Genomic DNA, 6,008 nt, shown 5'->3' with positions numbered 1-6,008 from the left:
GATGTATGTAATTTTTATTTCTTAATTATATTTAGTGGTAGTATGGCTGTATTGTTTTTTGTAACATAAAATCATTCAATAAAAATTATTTTTTAAAAAAGTGCCTCTCTGTCCTTTAACTTTCAAAAAAAGTTAACCTTTGCACTGGGAAGGCAAGTAAGACAATTCCAGAAGGTTGAACATTGAAAATCTGCTCTGACTTCAAAAATATTTGATAAATCATCATAGAACAAATGCTGGAGAAAAAGAATATGTGCTGCTAAGACAGGGATGGCCAGCCTGCAACATTTCAGATGTTGTGGGAATCCCAGAAGTGTTCAGTGAAGAGCTTTGCAAGCAACCAGTCAGCTCATTGTCCAGTGCTTGGGATAGTCTGCACCGGGAGCTGTGCATATTTTATCTACAAAGAAAAACTGCACCAGTTTTTAAAGGAGCATCTTTATTATTATTTTTCTTGCTGAAGGCAATTGTTTGGATTCAAAGCATTATGGGAAGTGCTGTAAATGCATACTGTTTTCTCTGCAGAAGGGGGGACATTCCAATTTTAGAAGTAGTTGTGTTTGCCTCCATAAATTCTTCACTGTTAAGAGTGTTTTGCCTCCATTTCAGAAGGTCTACCTCTAACGGTCTGATTGTTGATTAAAGTGAGCCTCACTGAAGTTCTACTCTCAGACACAATCAGCAGATTGGACCTGAAAATACATATTCTGAGTCTGCTCTGATGGTGATCTCCTTTGATTTTGACAAGTGTTCATCATGTGACATCATTATGACACCCAGTGATGGACAGGTGTGCATTGTGCCTACCTGTCAAGGTTGCTCCATCAGGTGGGGACAGATTAGGATCTAGGGAGCAGGCCCACCTGTGGGTTACAGTGTAGATTCTTAATCATTTATCTTGCTAAACTCTGAGCCGTTCTCTTTATCCACATGGTAATTTTCTCGTAAGTGGCAGTTGATGCACATTATTAACTGTGTCTAAAAACTCTGGGTCATTCCGTTTCTAAGAAGTTGTTCGTGATCTTATGACGAGAATCGCCCTTGCCGTTAGATCCATAAATGATATATACTTTCTAAATATAATGTGCCTAATAACTATCTTTATCCAATTTCTTTGTTTCGCTAGGTCATTAGCAATATTTCGCTCAGCCTCTTCATCCATAGAGGTGACAGTTTCAGGTTCATTCATCACTGACTTGAAGACAGCTACCAGGCGACTTGTTGATGGCCATAGATAATTAGTTAGGTGTGGCTGATCGGGATATAAAGTTTCTTGTAGATATTTCAAGTATACTCTAAACACCAAAAGTCCACTTGCAAGTTTTCTTAAACATGTTTCCTTATCAAATCTACGCGGGAAGCAGGGTTCTTTTACCACGTCGGCTTCTGGAAGGATGAACTCTTTCCAACGAAACAAGTCCCAGTGCATGTCGCATGTGCCTAGTTCCTTACACATATCTTTAAACAGCCACACGGTTTTTAATTTGATCCAAACAGCCAGGTTGAAGATTCGTGGATCGCTGATTAATACTTCCGCAAAAGCAGGTCCTGGCTCTGCCCTAGCCAAGAGCATGAGAATAGTGCAAACACTGCATCTAAGTAGAACACTCATTGTCTTCCCTTCAGGCTTCTCTCTCTCTCTCTCTCTCTCTCTCTCTCTCTCTCTCTCTCTCTCTCTCTCTCTCAACTTTGTAGACTGAGATCTTGATTGGCTGGATGTAGCAATTCCTTATGAGGCAATGATTTCAGTATGCACTCTTCAAGGACACCTGATATAAATCACATTGATAAAAATGTAACCGTGAGTAAAGAGCAGGATAAAAACAGCAACTATAGCAGTTGCTATAGTATATATTTTTAATATATACTATATATATACTATATATATATATATATATATAGTGTATATTTATATATATATATATACAGTGGTGCCTCGCAAGACGAAATTAATTCGTTCCGCAAGTTTTTTCTTCTTGCGAGTTTTTCATCTTGCGAAGCACGGTTTCCCATAGGAATGCATTGAAAATCAATTAATGCGTTCCTAGGGAAACCGCTTGCCAGGCTGGCGGAGCGGAGAAGGGCTTTTCTCCGCACCGCAAGCCTTCAGGACAGGTACGGGAACAGAGGGGAAGGCGCGCAGCGCTTTCCCTCTGTTCCCGGGGCTTGCGTGGGAGGAGGGTTTTTCCTCCCCACCGCCAACATTCAGAACAGCATTCTGAATGTTGGCGGTGGGAAGGAAAACCCTCCTCCCACCCCAAGTCTTCAGGAAAACCATCCGAAGCTGGGCGGCGGGAGAAGGTGTCCCCCCCCGCCCGGCATCGGAGCTTCGTTCCGATGCCGCGCGACGGGAGGAGGCGTTCCCCCCCCCGCCCGGCACCAGAGCTTCGTTCCGATGCCGCGCGGCGGGAGGAGGCGTTCCCCCCCCCGCCCGGCATCAGAGCTTCGTTCCGAAGCCGGCGGCGGGAGGAGGTCCGAGGACAGTGGGGAAGACGCGCTGCGCTTCCCCGCTGTCCCGGAGATTTCCCTATGGGCTGTCCATAGGGAAATTCGTTTTGCGAAGCGCCTCCAAAACGGAAAACCCTTTCGTCTAGCGGGTTTTCCGTCTTGCGAGGCATTCGTCTTGCGGGGTACCACTGTGTGTGTGTGTATATATATATATATATATATGCTTTCGTAGATTTTCACGGGTACAGGAATGCAGGTTTTGGTGTTTTCGGGTATCTTCCCGTGTAAGAGTTGGGGTGTCTAGGCGACGTTTCGACGAGGTCTCACTCGTCATCTTCAGGCTGGTGCTTTCGGCTTCTTGTTACTAGAACAGAGCAGGATCTCAGTGTTTGAGTTCCTATAAATACTGTTGAGGGGGTGTGGTGTATAGCCTCCAACGTTCTGGGCAGAGAGGAAGTTCCCAGGTTATTGTGCCTTTTCTTCTTTTGTTCATTAATTACTTGAGGGATATCTTGAGTGATTTCTTGAGTGATATTCTGAGTACCACTTAGGAGGGTCATTAGGGTCATTAGCAACTAATCCACACCTAATGACCCTCCTAAGTGGTACTCAGAATATCACTCAAGAAATCACTCAAGATATCCCTCAAGTAATTAATGAACAAAAGAAGAAAAGGCACAATAACCTGGGAACTTCCTCTCTGCCCAGAACGTTGGAGGCTATACACCACACCCCCTCAACAGTATTTATAGGAACTCAAACACTGAGATCCTGCTCTGTTCTAGTAACAAGAAGCCGAAAGCACCAGCCTGAAGATGACGAGTGAGACCTCGTCGAAACGTCGCCTAGACACCCCAACTCTTACACGGGAAGATACCCGAAAACACCAAAACCTGCATATATATATATATATATATATAAATAAATAATATATTTATATATATATATTTAATATATATTAGGGACAATAAAAAAGGACATTGCCTGATTATCAAAACACCAACAAAGTTCATGCCACACAAGAGTCCAATGCAACTGTGGAAGCGAAAGGATTACAACCTACAGTTCCTGAAGCTCAATGGCCCAGAATGTATACAGAGCAAGACAAAGTCCCCTGTGATATTCCTGTAGAGAAGTTGGTAGATGTGAGCTAGATGAGATAACTGTTAGGTAGATTTGTAGCTAGCTGATCTAACCCAAACAGTGCTCATTAATGGTTCCTCATCACCCTGGAAACAAGTGACAAGTGGAGTGCTGCAGGGTTCTGTCCTGGGCCCATTGTTGTGCATTGTTGTGATTTGGATGAAGGAATTTAGGGGACGAGAATCAAATTTGTTGATGACACCAAACCAAGAGGTGTACCTAATGCCGCAAAAGGCAAAATTGAGATTTCATATGACCGTAACAGATCGGAAAACTGGGCCCACGCTAACAACATGACTTTCAGTAGGGACAAATGTAAGGTTCTGTAATTAGGCAGGAAGAACCAGCTGCTCAAATAAAAGATGGGGGACACCTGGCTTACTAGCAGTAAATGTGAAAAGGATCTAGGGGTCTTAGCATACCATAAGCTTAACATGGGTCAACTGTGTGATGCAGCAGCTTTTCTCGGCTGCATCTACAGAAATATAGTGTCCAGATCAAGGGAAGTAATAGTAGTATTCCCTTATGTCTTGGTCAGACCAAACCTGAAGTACAAAGTCCAGTTCTGGGCACCACAATTTATTTATTAGTAAGTATTATTATTGGCTATATCTTTCATAGGTATAAAAGGTAAACAACCAATATTATCTTGGAGCTTTTTGCTCAGAAGTTCCTGGTGGGCCACAATTGTGCTTAGGTTTAGCTAATTGCTATGCCACTGATTTTTCTACTAAGTTCTTGTTTGGTAAGACTTGGTAAAACTGTTAGTAACTAGACATATTTCACACTAAGCTCAGAAAGTCATTCCTCGTATCAGAACAGTTTTGTGTGTCTGATTCTAGTTAAAATATACAGTTTGTGGAATACCCCTGCCTTCAGAGGCGGTTTTAAAGTAACACAACCAATTCAGCCCTTCTGGGTGCCAGTGTCCCCTGAGGGGGGGGGGCTGCAATCATGATGTAGAACAGAGTGCGATAGGTGGGGGAGAGACCAAATTTTAGCATTGCACAGGGCACTGAAATTTGAGGGCCTAAGTTCCGCTACTGCTCCCTTTTAGCTGTTCTTGTGCTAATGAGGCATCTGATGAAGACCTGCATTTTTAAAATGAGCTTAAAAATGTATATTTATAAATGTTTGTATCTCTCATTCTCTCATGCCAGGCATAAAGCAGCTGGCAGCTGTTCAAGGGCCCCACTGATTTATTGCAGGAGACGAGTATTTCAGGGTTGTAAAAGGAAATTACAGGCTAGTAGCAAAAGGTCACACTGACCATACAAATTACAGAATACAATCAAGCTGCAAAAACACAATTAAGAATTATTGTGCCTCCCATTAGGACTCAAGCCACATCTTCATAAGGTTAAAAAGGGCAAAAGCTAATAGAAGCAGCTGGCTGGGAAAACTGAAGAGGCTTCTCTCTGAAGTTGATTCTGGAAACTACTGTTTTTATTAAATTCCTTCTCTTTGAAAAGGCCTTTTCTTCTAAAAATTTATATATGTTATGTATGAAATATATTGGCTTAAATGTAATTATGCAAAGGATTTAGAAAGTAAGAAATGTTAGATTCTTATGTTAGATTCTTATTTCATAGATGGTGTGTGAGAAGGTGAACCCAAGATCTCTGTTTAAGATAAAATTAGAACAATTAGCCATCTGTTTTGCAGTGAACAGGGCAATAGGGCAATAGGGCAAAGATAATCTGATAATTAAGGTGCCTGGTCGAGGTAAATGTAAGATATATGGCTACTTGTTTGCCATTTATAGATAGAAGGAAATATAGCTCTTTGTCTACACTTTAAGTTCCAAAATTTAGCTTCACTGATGATCCTTGTATTGTACAATGGGAGAAAAACCTCTCCCTATCCATTTCTGACCCATTGTATCTTACGAGTGCACATAGTGTGCAGCAAAGCACATAATATTAACACTGCAAGACCAATGAAGTTGAATTCAGTTCACTCAAAGCACTGGGACAACCAGCAACAAAGGATTCGGTATGATACCCATCTCTTCCTCCTCCTCTCTAAAAGGCTCTAGCAAGAAAGAGAAAAAGAAGAGGCTTGGGTAGAAGTCCTTTTCCCCTGCAAGGGAAACAATTCTTTCCTTGCAACTAATACAGCCTGAGAGAGCATACTCACAATCCCCAAGTGGAAGACAAATACGTTTCAGGTGGTCATAATAGGTGTCTTCACCTTCACAAAGAGGAGATTGCAACCCTCTGTGGAGTTTCCTTTTTATATGCTACTTCATGCATTTAACTGTAGTATTTCATCCTACACACACTCCTCCATTCTTCTTTTAACTGAATCCAGCTTTAATAATTTCAGGAACATTCCACTCCTGTGGGTTGTTCCTTGCCTTGTTGTTCCTTGACACACCTCACTTCTTTGATAGCCTCTATCTCCCACCAATGTAC

General features: G+C 42.0%; 1 long non-coding RNA gene across 1 annotated transcript; it reads right to left on the bottom strand.

The window, feature by feature from the left end:
• Window positions 1-5,794, bottom strand: LOC308584241. Its single transcript, XR_014006690.1, has 2 exons — window positions 5,731-5,794; window positions 1-1,769 (listed from the first exon to the last, which is right to left on the bottom strand). It is a non-coding gene; the product is annotated as an uncharacterized lncRNA (long non-coding RNA).
• Between the last annotated feature and the right edge of the window lie 214 nt (window positions 5,795-6,008).

This window comes from Podarcis bocagei (genome assembly GCF_964188305.1).
Source record: "Podarcis bocagei genome assembly, chromosome: 3".
Taxonomy (NCBI): domain Eukaryota; kingdom Metazoa; phylum Chordata; class Lepidosauria; order Squamata; family Lacertidae; genus Podarcis; species Podarcis bocagei.
Note: the sequence above shows the minus strand (reverse complement) of the source record. Positions and strands in the feature narration are given on the sequence as shown.